The sequence below is a fragment of the Hemitrygon akajei genome, chromosome 3, assembly GCF_048418815.1.
Source record: "Hemitrygon akajei chromosome 3, sHemAka1.3, whole genome shotgun sequence".
In the NCBI taxonomy this organism is placed as follows: domain Eukaryota; kingdom Metazoa; phylum Chordata; class Chondrichthyes; order Myliobatiformes; family Dasyatidae; genus Hemitrygon; species Hemitrygon akajei.
Window position 1 is genome coordinate 153,486,978 of NC_133126.1, and position 16,186 is coordinate 153,503,163.

General features: G+C 39.4%; 1 protein-coding gene across 4 annotated transcripts in view; it reads left to right on the top strand.

Moving 5' to 3' along the window:
* Positions 1 to 8,771: 8,771 nt before the first annotated feature.
* LOC140725527 (inactive N-acetylated-alpha-linked acidic dipeptidase-like protein 2) overlaps positions 8,772 to 16,186 on the top strand; it is a 965,400-nt gene continuing 957,985 nt past the window's right edge. For 3 of the 4 annotated variants that reach the window (XM_073041096.1, XM_073041095.1, XM_073041098.1), the window contains exon 1: positions 8,772 to 8,941. The gene's annotated coding sequence lies outside the window, so the exon portion shown is untranslated. Of the gene's footprint in view, positions 8,942 to 9,032; positions 9,048 to 16,186 lie in introns of those variants that run through there. The other variant, XM_073041097.1, reaches the window with a different exon arrangement.

The following is a 16,186-nucleotide window of genomic DNA, read 5'->3' on the forward strand; positions in this document are numbered from 1 at the left end:
TAATGTGGAAAAACTCCCATTTCCTCAAATTGAACTCTCAAGTGCTGCTTCAGTTTTTGGGCCATGTTCAATCTAGTAATGTTCTTTTTGCCATTTTGTTCCCATATATGCTGCTTTCTGTGCTGAATTGTGCCACCGGGAAACATGAATAAAATACAGACATATATAGTATGGTTTCTGCTTCAATACCATGACAGTTTCTATTTTCAGCAACTTTATCACTAAACTTCTGTTTATCATAAGACTAGGAAAGAGAAGGTTCACAGATGATAAAACTGTGCTTAGGTCATTTGCAATTCCTCAGCTAATAGACAATAGACAGTAGGTGCAGGAGTAGGCCATTCGGTCCTTCTAGCCAGCACTGCCATTCACTGTGATCATGGATCATACACAATCAGTACCCCGTTCCTGCCCTCTCCCCATATCCCTTGACCCCGCTATCTATAAGAGCTCTATCTAACTCTCTCTTGAATGCATCCAGAGACTTGGTCTCCACTGCCTTCTGGGGCAGAGCATTCCACATATCCACCACTCTCTGGGTGAAAAATGAAGCAGTCCTGCCTGAATGACTGATACTTGAACATAGACTGACAAATGATAAACAATATTCATGGTTTAAAAGTGCCAAGCATCGATCAACATGAACAAGAAAGAGCTTAACCATAAAAACGTAAAGAATAGGAACATGAGTAGGCAAACTGACCCATTGAGCCTGCTCCGCCATGGACTCAATTCCACCTACCTCTTCTTTCCCTAGCCTTTAATTCTCCTACTATTCAGAAATCTATCAAACTGCGTCTCAAATATATTTAATATTTAGTGCCTTCTGCTTTGCTGGGCAGAGAATTCCACAGATTCACTAATCTCTGGGAAAAAAAGAGTCCAAATGTCTCATCCAGAGCTCCAAAGCCTATCCCATACCAATGAGACCATAAGACATAGGAGCAGAATTAGGCCATCTGGTCCATCGAGTCTGCTCCACCACTCAATCATGGCTGATCTTTTTTTTTCTCCTCCTCAACCCCAGTTCCCGGCCTTCTGCCTGTAACTTTTGATGCCATGTCCAATCAAAAACCTATCACTCTCTGCTTTAAATATACCTAACAACCAGGCTTCCACAGCTGCATGTGGCAACAAATTCCAGAAATTCACCACCCTTTGGCTAAAGAAATTTCTCCGCATCTCTTTTTTTATAGGGCGCCCCTCTAGCCTGAGTCTGTGCCCTCTTGTCCTAGACTCTCCCACCATGGGAAACTTCCTTTCCACATCAACTCTGTCTACACCTTTCAATATCTGAAATGTTTCAATGAGATCCCCTTTCATCCTTCTGAATTCCAGCGAGTACAGACCCAGAGCCATCAAACATTCCTCGTATGATAACCCTTTCATTCTTGGAATGGAATCATCCTTGTGAACCTCCTCTGGACCCTCTCCAATGTGGTTCTAAGATGAGGGGCCCAAAACTGCTCTCAATGCTCAAGGTGAGGCCTCACCAGTGCCTTATAAAGCCCCAGCGTCACAGCCTTACTCTTGTATTCAAATCCTCTTGAAATGAATGCTAACATGGCATTTGCCTTCCTCACAACTAATTCAGCCTGTACGTTAGTCTTTAGGGTGTTCTACACAAGGACTACCAAGACCCTTTGCATCTCATATTTTTGACTTTCTCCCCGCTTAGAAAATAGTCTGCACATTTATTTCTACTACCAAAGTGCATGACCGTGCATTTTTCAACATTGTATTTCATTTGTCACTTTCTTGCTCATTCTCCTAATCTGTCTAAGTCCTTTTGGATCCTACCTGTTTCTCAACATTTCCAGCCCATCCACTAATCTTTGTGTCATCTGCAAACTTGGCAACAAAGCCATCTATTCCATCATCTAAATCATTTATATACAGCGTAAAAAGAAGTGGTCCCAGCACCAACCCTTGTGGAACACCACTAGTCATTGACTGCCAACCAGAAAAGATCCTTTTATTCCCACTCGAATAAAAGGCCTTGTGAAAGTCCAAATATACAACATCCACTGCATCCCTTTTATCTATCCTACTTGTAATCCCCTCAAAGAATTCCAACAGGTTTGTCAGGCAGGATTTTCCCTGAAGGAAACCATGCTGACTTTGTACTATCTTGTCCTGTGTCACCATGTACTCCATCACCTCATCCTTAACAATTGACTCTAACATCTTCCCAACCACTGAGGTCAGGCTAACTCACCTATAATTTCCTCCTTTCTTAAAGAGTGGAGTGACATTTGCAATTTTCTAGTCCTCTGGCACCATGCCAGAGTCTAATGATTTGTAAAAGAACATTTCTAATGTCACCACAATCTCCAATGTTACCTCTTTCAGAACACTAGGGTGCAGGTCATCTGGTCCAAGTGACTTCCTCACCTTTAGGCCTTTCAGCTTTTTGAGCACCTTCTCTCTTATAATAGTAACTGCACCCACTTCTCTTCCTTCACACACTACAACATCAGGCACACTGCTGGTATCTTCCATAGTGAAGACTGATGTAAAATCCTCATTTAATTCATCAGCCATCTCCTTGTCCCCTGTTATTATTTCTCCTGCCTCATTTTCTAGCAGCCCTATATCCACTCTCATTTCTCTTTTATTTTAACATACTTGAAAAGACTTCTACTATCCACTTTGATATTATTTGCTAGCTTGCTTTCATATTTCATCTTTTCTCTTCTTATGACTTTTTTAGTTGATCTCTGTAGGTTTATAAAAACTTCCCAATCCTCTATCTTCCCAATAATTTTTACTTTGATGTCTACCCTTTCTTTTGCTTTTATAATAGCTTTGGCTTCCCTTGTTAGCCACAGTTGTACTATTTTGCGATTTGAGTATTTCTTCATTTTTGGAATACATATGTCCTGCACCTTCCTCATTTCCCCCCAGAAATGCACACCATTACTGCTCTGCTGACATCCCTGCCAGCAGCTCCTTCCAATTTACTTTGGCCAACTCCTTTCTCATACCATTCCAATTTCCTTCACTCCACTGAAATACTGCTATGTCAGACTTTACTTTCTCCCTATCAAATTTCAAGTTGAACTCAGTCATATTGTGATCACTGGTTCCTAAAGGTTCTTTTACCTTAAGCTCCCTAATTGCCTCCAATTCATTACATAACACCCAATCCAGTATAGCTGATCCCCAAGTAGGCTCAATGACAAATTGCTCTAGAAAGCCATCTCTTAGGCATTCAACAAACTCACTCTCTTGAGATCTATTACCAAACTGATTTTCCCAATCGATCTGCATATTTAAATCTCCCATGACTACCATAACATTGTCTTTTTTACAAGCCTTTCCTATTTCCTGTTGTGGTCCACCTCCCAGCCGCTGTTGGGAGGCCTCTATATAACTGCCATCAACATCCTTTTATCCTTACAGTTTCTTAACTCAATCCTCAAGGATTCAACATCTTCCTACTGTCACATCTTCCTACTGATTTGATGCCATTCTTTACTATCAGAATCAGGTTTATTAACACTGAGATACTGTATGTCGTGGAATTTGTTGCTTTGCAGCAGCAGTACAGCAATACATTAAAAAATTACTCTGTTACAATACGAAATATATTAGAAAAATTAAAAAGTAGTGCAAAAAGAGAGAAAAAGGTGAGGTAGAGTTCATGATCTATTCAGAAATCTGATGGCAGAGGGGAAGAAGTTCTTCTTAAAGCATTGAGTGTGTTTCTTCAGGCCCCTGTACCTGTTCCTGATGGTAGCAATGAGAAGAGGGCATGTCCAGGATGGTGAGGGTCCTTAATACTGCATACAGCCTGCCTAAGGCATTGCCTACTGAAGAGATCCTTGATGGTGGGGAGGATAGTGCCCATGGTGGAGTTGGCTGAGTTTTCAAAACTCTGTAGTTTTTTCTGATCCTGTACCTTGGCATTTCCATACCAGACAGTGATGCAGCCACTCAGAATGCTCTCCATGGTACATCTGTAGAAATTTGCTAGAGTCTCCTCAAACTCCTAACGAAATATAGCTGCCAGTGTGTTTTTGCATCAACATGTTGGGCCCAGGAAAGATCCTCAGAGATTTTAATATCCAGGAACTTGAAGCTGATCACACTTTCTTCTGCTGACCCCTTGATGTGTATTGGTATATGTTCTCCTGACTTCCCCTTCCTGAAGTTCACAATCATTTCCTTGGATCTACTGGTGTAGAGTGCTCGTTTGTTGTTGAAACACCACTCAACCAGCAAATCTATCTCACTCCTGTATGCCTCCTTGCAACCATTTGAGATTCTGCCAACAACAGTTGTGACGGCAGCTAATTTGTAAATGGCACTTGCACTGTGTCTGGCCCCATAGTGATGGGTGTAGGGAGAAGAAAGCAGTGGGGTATACACGCATCCTTGAGGTGTGCTTGTGTTGATTGTCAGTGAGAAGGAGATATTATTTTGAACCTGGACTAACTGTGGTCTTCCAATGAGGAAGTCAAGGATCCTGTTGCAGAAGGAGATATACAGGCAGAGGTTTGGAAGTTTGTTGATTAGTACTGAGGGGATTTGGTGTTGAATGCTGAGCTGTAATCAATGAACACTAGCCTGATGTAGATATTACTGTTGTACAAATCCCCACCAAATCCATACTCCACTGACCAGGAGACAAATTGAACAGGCACATAAGAACTGTGAGTATAAATTGCACTTCAGCAATTAGCCAAGATTTTCTCAACACCGGGTTCCAAATTTATGATCTCTATGACCTACAAGCATGGAAACAGTGACTGTTTTGTATCAGTGCCATCTGCTCACTGTCATGCATCATCTTGCCTTAAACAATGGCCCAAATGCTTCCTCACCAAGGATATACTCATCTGTCAGTCTGAACCTGTTCTTATATTTATGTACAATTGAGTTACAATCCCTCTATGTCTTTCATTCAATCACAATGATCTGAAGGTCCTCCAATTATTCCTTGAACAGAGAACCAACCAGTTCTCCTCCACTAAAACATGTGTTTGCTTGGTGGAACTTGTTTCCATTTTGAATTATGCTCTTTCAACTCGGGTAACTTTTCCTTAATTAGAGTTAAGGGAATTTTCATGGCCCAAGGTATACCTATCTTTTGTGGGATAAGTGATACAGTTCTTGTTTCATTTCCACTCAGACCACTTGTTTCCCCCAAGTTCATTTACAATCTGATTCACCTGCCTTGGAAATAAGATATTGTTCCTTTGTCCCTTGTACAAAACTGGGATTTTTAAAAATTAAATAGGATTACTATAGCAGTTTAAGGAGGGTGTCGGACTGTAACTGAGAGAAACAAAGAAACCATGAACTTCTTAAGGGCAATAAGGGATGAACAATGAATGCTGACTTTGTCAATTCTACCATATCCTCTGAAAGAATAAAAAAGACAGTGCCTTCCTGCCTATCAAATATACAGGCAAAATCAAGTTGGACTTGTCATCTCAACAATGAAAACAGAAAGAGTAAATATAGAAACATAGAAAACCTGCAGCACAATACAGGCCCTTTGGCCCACAAAGTTGTGCCAAACACGTCCCTACCTTAGAAATTACTAGGCTTACCCATAGCTTTCTATTTTTCTAAGCTCCATGTACCTATCCAAAAGTCTCTTAAAAGACCCTATCATATCCACCTCCACCACCATGGCTGGCAGCCCATTCCATGCACTCACCACTCACTGTGTAAAAAAAAACTTACCCCTGACACCTCTCTGTACCTACTCCCCAGCACCTTAAATCTGTGTCCCCTTGTGGCAACCAGTTCAGCCCTGGGAAAAAGCCTCTGACTATCCACACGATCAATGCCTATCATCTTAGACACCTCTATCAGGTCATCTCTCATCCTCCATCATTCCAAGGAGAAAAGGCCAAGTTCGCTCAACCTATTTTCATAAGGCATGCTCACCAATCCAGGCAACATCCTTGTAAATCTCCTCTGCACCCTTTCTATGGTTTCCACATCTGGTGAGGTGACCAGAACTGAGCACAGTACTCCAAGCGGGGTCTGACCAGTGTCCTATGCAACATTACCTCTCTGCTCTTAAACTTAATACCACGACTGATGAAGGTCAATGCACCATATAACTTCTTAACCACAGAGTCAACTTGCACAGCTGCTTTGAGCATCCTATGGACTTAGACCCCAAGATCCCTCTGATCCTCCACACTGTGAAGAGTCTTACCATTAATATTATATTCTGCCAGCATATCTGACCTACCAAAATGAACCACCTCACACTTATCTGGGTTGAACTCCATCTGCCACTTCTCAGCCCAGATTTGCATCCTATCAATGTCCCGCTGTAACCCCTGACAGCCTTCCACACGATCCACAACATCTCCAACCTTTGTGTCATCAACAAACTTACTAACCCATCCCTCCACTTCCTCATCCAGGTCACTTATAAAAATCATGAAGAGTAAGGGTCCCAGAACAGATCCCCGAGGCACACCACTGGTAACCAAACTCCATGCAGGATATGACCCATCTACAAGCACTCTTTGCCTTCTGTGGGCAAGCCAGTTCTGGATCCACAAAGCAATGTCCCCTTGGATCCCATGCCTCCTTACTTTCTCAATAAGCCTGGCATGGGGTACCTTATCAAATGCCTTGCTGAAATTCATATACACAACATCTACTGCTCTTCCTTCATCGATGTGTTTAGTCACATCCTCAAAAAATTCAATCAGGTTCGTAAGGCATGACCTGTCCTTGACAAAGCCATGCTGACTATTCCTAATCATATTATACCTCTCTAAATGTTCATAAATCCTGCTTCTCAGGATCTTCTCCATCAACTTAACAACCACTGAAGTAAGACTCACTGGTCTATAATTTCCTGGGCTATCTCTACTCCCTTTCTTGAATAAAGGAACAATATCTGCAACCCCCCCAATCCCCTGGAACCTCTTCCATCCCTATTGATGATGCAAAGATCATCGCCAGAGGCTCAGCAATCTCCCCCCTCAGCTCCCACAGTAGCCTGGGTTACATCTCATCTGGAACCTGTGACTTATCCAACTTAATGCTTTCTAAAACCTCCAGCACATCCTCTTTCTTAATATCTACATGCTCAAGCTTTTCAGTCCGCTGTAAGTCACCACTACAATCACCAAGATCCTTTTCCATAGTGAATACTGAAGTATTCATTAAGTACCTCTGCTATTTCCTCCAGTTCCATACACACTTTCCCACTGTCACACTTGATAGGTCCTATTCTTTCATGTCTTATCCTCTTACTCTTCACATACTTGTAGAATGCTATGGGGTTTTCCTTAATCCTGCCCGCCAAGGCCTTCTCATGGCCCGTTCATGAGTACTTCATAATGGAGCCTGTAATGGAGTTGCCCACTGCACAGGATAAATTTCTGGATGGGAATTTCCATTGCTGAACAGATCATTCAACAACTTGAGTTCTTTTGCCTCAAGTTCAAGATTCTATCAGGGAAATGAACAGGATTTTGATTTCCAATAGAGTAGGTGACTGATTATGTGAGTTACTACAGCAAAATATTTAATTAATTTCCCAATGGACAACTGAAAAATTAAGAGATGTTTCTGTTTTATTTGTAGATTTGTTACTTGTGTGTTTCACTGGATGTTTTATGAAACAAAAAAGAATTTCGAATTGATTAAACTGTATCTTGTCTGCAACTGCTTGCACAAGTTTATAGGTAAACTGCTTTTTACATGCAAATGAAGCTTCTTTTTAATGAAAATCCACAGATCGCAATATTTGCAGGAGAAGTAGATCTTTTAGGTGTCGTTCCAGTAGGGTTTCCCTGTATCTTAAAGGGTTAAGATTCCTAAGAACATCAAGGGTGATGGTGATCATTAGATATTTTATAAGTTGTAGGACATGCTTCATGTGTTAATTGGGGCTTTATCATTACTTTATCATTTTTATGACATGTCTTCGCAATAAACATCTACTGTATATTCAGCAACAGAACTCATCAAGAGAATTATAAACCATTTGCAAATTCCTAGACATGTCACTTTTACCATCTCGCAATTATTTGAGCATCGAACATTTAAACAATCGGACATATTGTAATGGTTGTCCTGGAGTTCCATAGTGGGAGGGTGGGGAGGATACTAACTTTATATGATTTTATTCTGGGTGCTATTTCCTTATTGTAATGAATTATATAATTGATATGCTTATTTTGCACTGTATTAATCTTCACTGTTGTTGGGTTTTTTTGTAGTTGGTTTGTAGAAATGCATAAAAATTAATAAAAATAAACAATCGGTACTGCACTCTGGGTAAAATAATTTTAATTTTTGCAAAAGTCTCTCACTGAGCTCTGTCTCTTTGAGGTTATTTCTACAGTAAGGTTCCATTAGTATTTCTTCCTTTTGTAGAACGTGATTGTGGTTAGTTTAATTATAAAGACAACATTTAAATGCCAGTTAGAAAAATGAAAATTAACAATATATGCAAGGATTCATAGTGCAGTGGATGATCTATTAACACCTGTACAGAAAAAGATTAATTGGACTTTTAATTCATACTGTCCGCAATGAGATTTTTCTTCAACTCCGAACGTCCCGAAATATTGCTGACTTTATTTTTGAAATGAACGGAGTCTTCCCACAACTGTATTATCAAAGAATATTTAATTGGTATTATTTCCCAGAATGGCTTGGTGATTCGGAATGATTTTTTAACAATAGTTTGAAGTTTCCAAAAAAGAAGTTAATTTGTTTGTTAAAACTGGAGCGATTCCTGTAACTTATAAGTTAGATTGCCTGAAGTTTGTTCCATGTGCGCATTGCCACTCCTGTTTTTAATGCTGTTGCTAATAAGTAGGAGGGGAGCGAGTTTGGGAACCTGCTGTAGGGAATGGAGCAAATTGAAGGGGTGTGTCGGACTGTAACTGAGAGAAACAAGGAAAAATAAAAGAAATGGCATCAACGCATAACTCCTCGACAGCAGGTTGGTAATTGCTTCTGCAAACAGACGGATGCAGACTTGGAGTCTGCGCTGAGTGAACTGCTGCGCGTTTATCACGACCGAGCCAAGCCAGGTGCTGGGCGTTGAGGTGTGGAACGGCAGGTTCCCGGGGGCGGGCGGGGGGGGTATCCTGCTCCCGATGCCGCTCTCCTGAGGGGTAGTACTCGTTTGTTGCCGGGGATACGGCGCCCATTCTTTCCCGTTATGGGTGGCGGGCGGCCGTCCTCCTCCCATCACCTCCCCAGCTTTTCCGGTGGCCGGGAGCGGCCCCCAAGCGTGTGGGCGCGGGCCGAGTTAGAGTAAGGAAGGCCGCTGGCCGCCTGCGCTAGGCCCGGCGCGGCCCTCCTCCGAATATCCAGCTCACTCAGGGGTTCTCGGCAGAGTAGTGGAGGAGAAGAGTGAAGCAGTTAAGAAGAGAATGTTTGTTAATGGTGAGATAATGCCACCAAGTAACATCTTTAAATCGGAGTAAGAGGCGCTGCTTCCAAATGATATAACTTGCTAGCTAAAACTACTATTGGGCCTCTATACAAAAATAACACATACAATATGTACCTTGAAGTACTGTTGAAACTTGCATCTCCACGCAACTTTGTCACAGCAAAGCACCTCATTGTGGCCATCATTGGCTTTGCTAGAAGCACTTTAACAGATGCTCAATTCTGCCGTGTGTGGGAAATAAAAGGTGTTGAAAATTTCATTCATATACGGCATAAATATTTTAAAAAATGATTTTCCTTTTGGTCCACTGACTAAGCCCCAACAGTTATGTCATTGCCTAATGATATTTATCTTTTGCAGTCTGTACAAATCAATTAAGTAATGTCCACATAGTGTATTAAATCAGGTCCCAAGACTGGTTTCACAAAGTCAGGAAACCACTGTCCTTCCCACTTGTTCAATTAAGGCACTTGTTGCATTAAGGTGGCAAAAAGGCATAGCAGATGGAGCCTCTGTCCTAAATTAATTCTGTTCTAATTCAGTCTTCAACTCTGGTACTTTGAGTGGTGTTTGCATGTTTTCTTATGAGCACATAGGTTTCCTCGAATTTCAGTTTTCTCCACATGAGAAAGATATGAACTGCTGCTGCTAAGTTAACACATTTCACGTCAGATGCCGGTGATAATAAACCTGATTCTGATTCTAATGAATGTTTGTTGCTTAGTTAATTGACTGTTGTAACTTGCCCAGAGGGTAAGTGGCTAAGAAGTTGATTATTGCAGTTGAGAGCAAGTTACGGGGAAATAAGAATGGCAATGGGATGAAAGCCAAGATAGTCGATGGGCACATTTGTCATGCGTCATAAGAGTCCAGTGTTATATCAGCCCACTACAGCCAGGCTGAATTTTTTGCCTATTGACACTAATTCCATTTGTCAGCATTACGACTATTATTCTATGCCTTGCTAATTTAAATGTTGTGCTTGTATTTGATTCCATTGCCTTTTCTGGGTATGTATTCCAGATATCAGCCACTCTCTGTGTACATAACATTTTCAAAAAATACCGAATAATCCCTGATTGCCACCACAGTGGCATAGCTAGTAGAGCAGCTGCCTCACTGCACCCAGGACCTAGCTGTAATCTTGACTATGGTCTTATGGTCTTGCTGTCCATCTGGAGTTTGCATGTCCTCCCTGTGACAGCATGGATTTCCCTGGGTGCTCTGGTTTCCCCTTGCATCTTAGTGATACGTGGGCTGCTAGGTTAACCAGCTGCGGTAAATTCCCTGAGTATGTAGGAGGATCGTGTAATTTGGGGGGGAGTTGATTGGAGTGTGGGGGGAATAAAATGAGGTCATGTAGGACTAGTGTAAAGTAGATGGTGGATCAGCATAGGCTCGATTGGCTAAAGGGCCTGTTTCTGTACTGTATCTCTAACTGGGAAATCTGTAACTTAAAACTATGCCCTTTTGTTTTTAATACCCCAACGATAGGAGATAGTGTTTTTTTTAATTTCTCTATTTTTCTCTCTCATAATCATATATATTTATCTAAACCCACATGCAGCCTGTTTTTTGCTCAGATTGTTGCCCTAGATTAGATCTCATTCCTTGACCTTCAGCTTGCTTTCATGTAGACATGTTTTCCAATTTGGCATGTGAATGTTGCAGCCCAAAGTGGTTGTGTTACCAAATTAATAATCCAAACACAGCAGAGGTCATGGCATAATTCCATTATTGGATAGGAAAATGCTCTGCGAATCCCCAATCATGAAAGTATTGGATTTTCATTCAAATATGCTTATTAATATAATTTTGTGAAGAAAATCTACCATCCTTTTGGCTCATAAGTGACTTCAATCCAACTGGAATGTATTAATGTTTTAACTCCTCTATCCCCTGAAAATAGTAATTAAAAAAAAAGGAATTAGGGGTTTGATTCAATGGATGGGTTTGATGTCAGCTTTTGAAATTTGGCATTTTTTCTCCAACAGTTACTCTTTCCGATTTCTGCTCCATGACAATCGCCAGTGATTCTTTGTATGCTCTGAACACTTGTATATAATGCTGTTTGTTAGAGGCAAATTTAATCGACTGAAACATGGCTTTTTTCCCCTTTTGAATGATTCCAGCACAGCTTAGGATATTGTAATCACATTGTTAACTGAATATTTAGTTATTATTAAAGCTTCAGATTCTCAAATCCAAACACATTTTTGTCATGTACAAACATCCAACAAAAATACTATTAGCCTAATTCAAAAACTAAATTTATGACTTTGATATCTTTTACATGACACAGAATTGTTTCCTCCAAATCAGTTTGGAACAATGCCAGAGAAGATGTTCCATTATAATTACAAATCCAGTACATTCCAACTCTGAATTTACTTTGTAATGCATCAATCCGATGTGTTATCCGATGCTTGCCATGTCCTACGATACAAACGTAAAGAAATAATAGCTCTTCAAGAACATATAATATGTGAATCACATTGTCTAATATTTTACTTCAACTTGTATCAACTTGCTAGTTCAAAGATTATTAAACTTATTATTATGTAACAATGTCGTTTTAACTTTGTGTCCTTTTAAGTAACCTGAAATGATCTATCCTTTTTGTTCCCGATCTTATAAAGCAGCAGTCTGTGATTTACCAGTCACATCAGATAAGGTTTTCATATCCATTAATGTATAATAAAACCTGCAGATCAGAGGATTTCTTATAAAAATTATACTTTCCACTTGTGATATTGCATTAAGTAAGACTGTTAAATTAATATCTGTAGAAATAAGAATTATGAAGTAAAGCACATAGTAGAAATTTTCAGACTGCTGGTGATTATTACTTTGAACCCATCCTGAACAATTAGTAAAGAAAATACAGTAAACAAAGTGAATCATTAAGAACTTTGAATACTGCACATCATGCTTTCCTTGTGAAAACATTCATTATTTTGATGTCCATAATCAAAATGCATTAAAATATTCACAATGTGAATTTAACTTAAAATTATTTGTATTTTATTCCTCATCGATGAATTTACTTGGCAATTTTTATATTTTTCAAGGATTGTTGGACTTGGACTTAAATGTTTTGTGTCAGATTGTGACTTTCTGGGTCAAGTGAGACCCTGCAGTCAGAGCAAGAGTAATTTGTGCATTTGCTATTGATTCAAACAAATTTTGTCACCATAAATGTTAAAATACATTTTTTTTAGTTTAACAAAATTAGTTGGTTGGTATTCCGAAATTATTCCCTCAAAATAGAGTCCATTTAATTTAACTAGAACTATGTGTTCTAAAGGATGCCTATCCAGTTAGCAATAAATAGATCTGATTATATCACAGTCTACTTTTATCATTTGAAAACAAATACATTCAGTTGCAAGTGATTGAAATGCTAATTGTAAATTCTGGAAGCTGTGCATGTTGTTTTTCCAGATATTCAACTTTGTCTTGAATTTATTCATAAGTAAGCCTGAGAAAGGAAGGAAATGAGGTAATTTATGAAAGTTTGATGATTGATTGAAGGATGCTTGTCTGTTTCATTGCAAATTGTAGAACAACTTTATCGGAGTTGCAAAGTAGTCTCAGTTTTGCAGATTAAGTATAAATGTTACTGAAGAAGTTAATGACTTTAGTTCATATTCCTGTTGCAGAGGACAAAGCAGAAAGAGTTCTGCAATTATGCTTTTTGATTATCCCTCTCTAAAAATTGCAGTGTTTATATTTTTAGATAATGAACACCCTGGAAGAGTTCTGGTAAATTAACATCCATAGGACTGGCTTTGGAAGAATCTGATTCACCTAAACACACCCACTGGGGAGATGTACAATATTTTTAATTGCAATACAAATTATAATTTTTCAAAAATGTAAAATTTCCCTTTTTTCCACTTGCTGTGGTGTTTGCTTAATAGAGACTTAAAATGCTAACTTTGTAGACCAGGTAACATAGAAAAGAAAATATGTAAAATATTCAGTTTTCATCTGTATTTCAGTGATTTTGTGACCTCCTTAACTGTGATCACTAATATTTGGATAAATTTATGTGAAACGTAGGGAGTAGCTAATGTTGTTTCTTTGTTCAGGAAGGGAAATAGTGATAATCCTAGAAACTATAAACCAGGAGTCGCATATCACTGGTAGGGAAGCTGTTGGAGAAGATACTTGGTGATAGAATCTGAGCAATTAGAGAGCCATGGCTTAATTAGAATCAGCATGTCTTTCTGTAGTACAAACAATATCTTATTAATTTGATTAAGTTTACTGAGGAGGTAATAAAGGTGATTAATAAGTTTAGAGCTGTGGATGTTATCTACTTGGTTTTTAGTAGGGCATTTGACAAGATCTCACGTGGTAGGCTCATCCAGGTGATAGAGATGCAAGGGATCCACAGTGCGCTGGCGGGTTCAGAAATATCTTCTGCATGGAAGACTGAAAGTTGTGGTCAGTGGGATTTATCTTAGCTGGAAGTCTGATCAGTGGTGCAGGGATTTGTACTGCTGTTTTTGATTTTATGTATAATGACTTGGATGTAACCATGCATAGATAGCTAGTAATTTCACAGATGATACAAAGATTGATAGCATTGTTGATAGTGTAGAAGATTGCCAAAGGATACAACAGGATATAGATCAGTTGCAGGTATGGCTAGAGAAATGACAGATGGTGTTTAATCTGGCCAAGTGTGAGATGTTGCACTTTCGGAGATCAGAGGTAAAGGGTCAATACACAATTAATGGCAGGACCCTTAACAGTGCTGATGTTTAGGAGGGTCTTGGAGTCCAAATCAAAGCCTCTGTGAAAGTGGCTGCAAAAGTTGATAGGGTAGTAAAAAAGGCATGAAACATGGATTTTGAGTCCTGTTGCTCAGGGTCCTGTCATTGGAGAGTCTGGAGTTTCGGGGCTCCTCATTAGTTATCATCGGTGAGTCCTGAAGATTGAAGATCAAAGGTCAATCAGAGGTCTGGACGTTGAAGCCTGATGGTTGGAGCCATGCATCCTCTGTGGAAGTCAAAACCCATTGTCTGTGAGTCCACTAGAGACTGGAGGTCAGAGATGGACTGTCCTGGGGTTGGAAGACTGTGTATGAACATGGGTGGGAGGAAGGAATTGGACTTGCTTTGCTGTTGTTATTTCATTGCTTCTTGTGTTTTGTGTTGTTGTGTCAAGCTTGCTATATGACTTGGGGGCTGCCCCTAGCATATCCTTAGGTTCTGTTTGTAGTAAACACAAATGAAGCATGTCACTGTATGTTTTATATGATGTATAAGATGAATGAATCTGAATCAAAGGAGATGTGCGGGGCAGGTTTTTAACACTGAGAGAGGCAGGTGCCTGGAATGCGCTTCAAGGTTGCTCTTTGAGGCAAATATGATAGAAACATTTATGATGCTCTTAGATAGGCACCTGAGTATGCAGAGACTGGGGATATAGACCTCTGTGGGCAAAAGGGACTCAATTAGGCTTTTAACAACTAGTTCAATTAATTTTTTTTTAATTCAGAGCCGCAGCACAGCAACTCTAGTTCCAGGCCTTCCTGCTCAATGAGCCCACACTGCCCAATTACACCTGGGTGAACAATTAACCTACTAACCCGTACATCTTTGGAATATGGGAGGAAAGTGGAATACAAGAGGAAACCCATGTGGTCACAGAGAGAATGTACAAACTTCTTCCAGACAGTGGCAGAATTAAACCCAGGTTGTTGGTGCTGACTTGCAAATCGCAATGCTACAATGCCAAATTAGTTTAGCACAACATTGTGTGTTATACTATTCTGTGATACCTATACCCTGCCACCGCTGAGATTTCATCACGAGGTCTGTTTGCTGATTACCTGTGCTAAGCTTTACTACATGCATTTCCAATTGTAGTATTATTTATAGTATAATATTTTTGGCTTATGTGCTGTGTGTGATATATGTAAGGTGCGTGCGCCATGATTTGGAGGAACATTGTTTCATTTGGTTGTATATGTGTATAGTTGGATGACAATAAACAAACTTGAAATGAGTTTTAAAATTGTAGAGCTCAATTAATGACAGGAATCCTGATCAGCAAACTTGGATGTAAACAATTGTTAAGTGATTTGCAAATTTGTCCTTAAAATTTGTCTAACAGTAATTGAAAGAGCAGATTCTCACTATAGTTTGGATAAAATAAAGCTGGAGACTGATGCCGAAGGAGTTGGCCCTCCCCCAAAATTGGACATGGTTAAAATCAATCTGATGTATTTTCTTTCACTGCTTGCAGAGTTTTCAGCTTGCATTGTACACTCTAAATTTTATAAGCTGAACTCAGTACTGAACGTTTACTTGAATAATTTTCAGAATTGGCATAAATTCCCATTGCTGGGAAAACAGACTGATCTTTCTGTTGCATACAAAATTTATTCAGAGCAGAACTGAAATACTTTCTTAGTTGCAGATAGATTTACATAATGTGGAGAACTTTAAATAAAGAATCTTATTGTTCATTCCACGAATATGCATAAAATGTGAAAATAGGTCAGTGTATCTTTTTTGACTTGTTGCAATATTTGCAAATTAGTTAAATAAATATTGAACCTACTTTATGAAACAAAAATTGCAGCCCGGCTTCAGGTCATTGAATGAAATATATCAGTATATTTGAAATGTAAGATAGAATATTGCTGAAATGTTCCATTTGTATTTAGATGATAGCATTCAATCGATTTCAAACTCTTCCAAAAGTGTTGTTGTGCTTTCTAATGGATAGAACATTTTTGTGACAATATATACAAAAACAAAATAGACA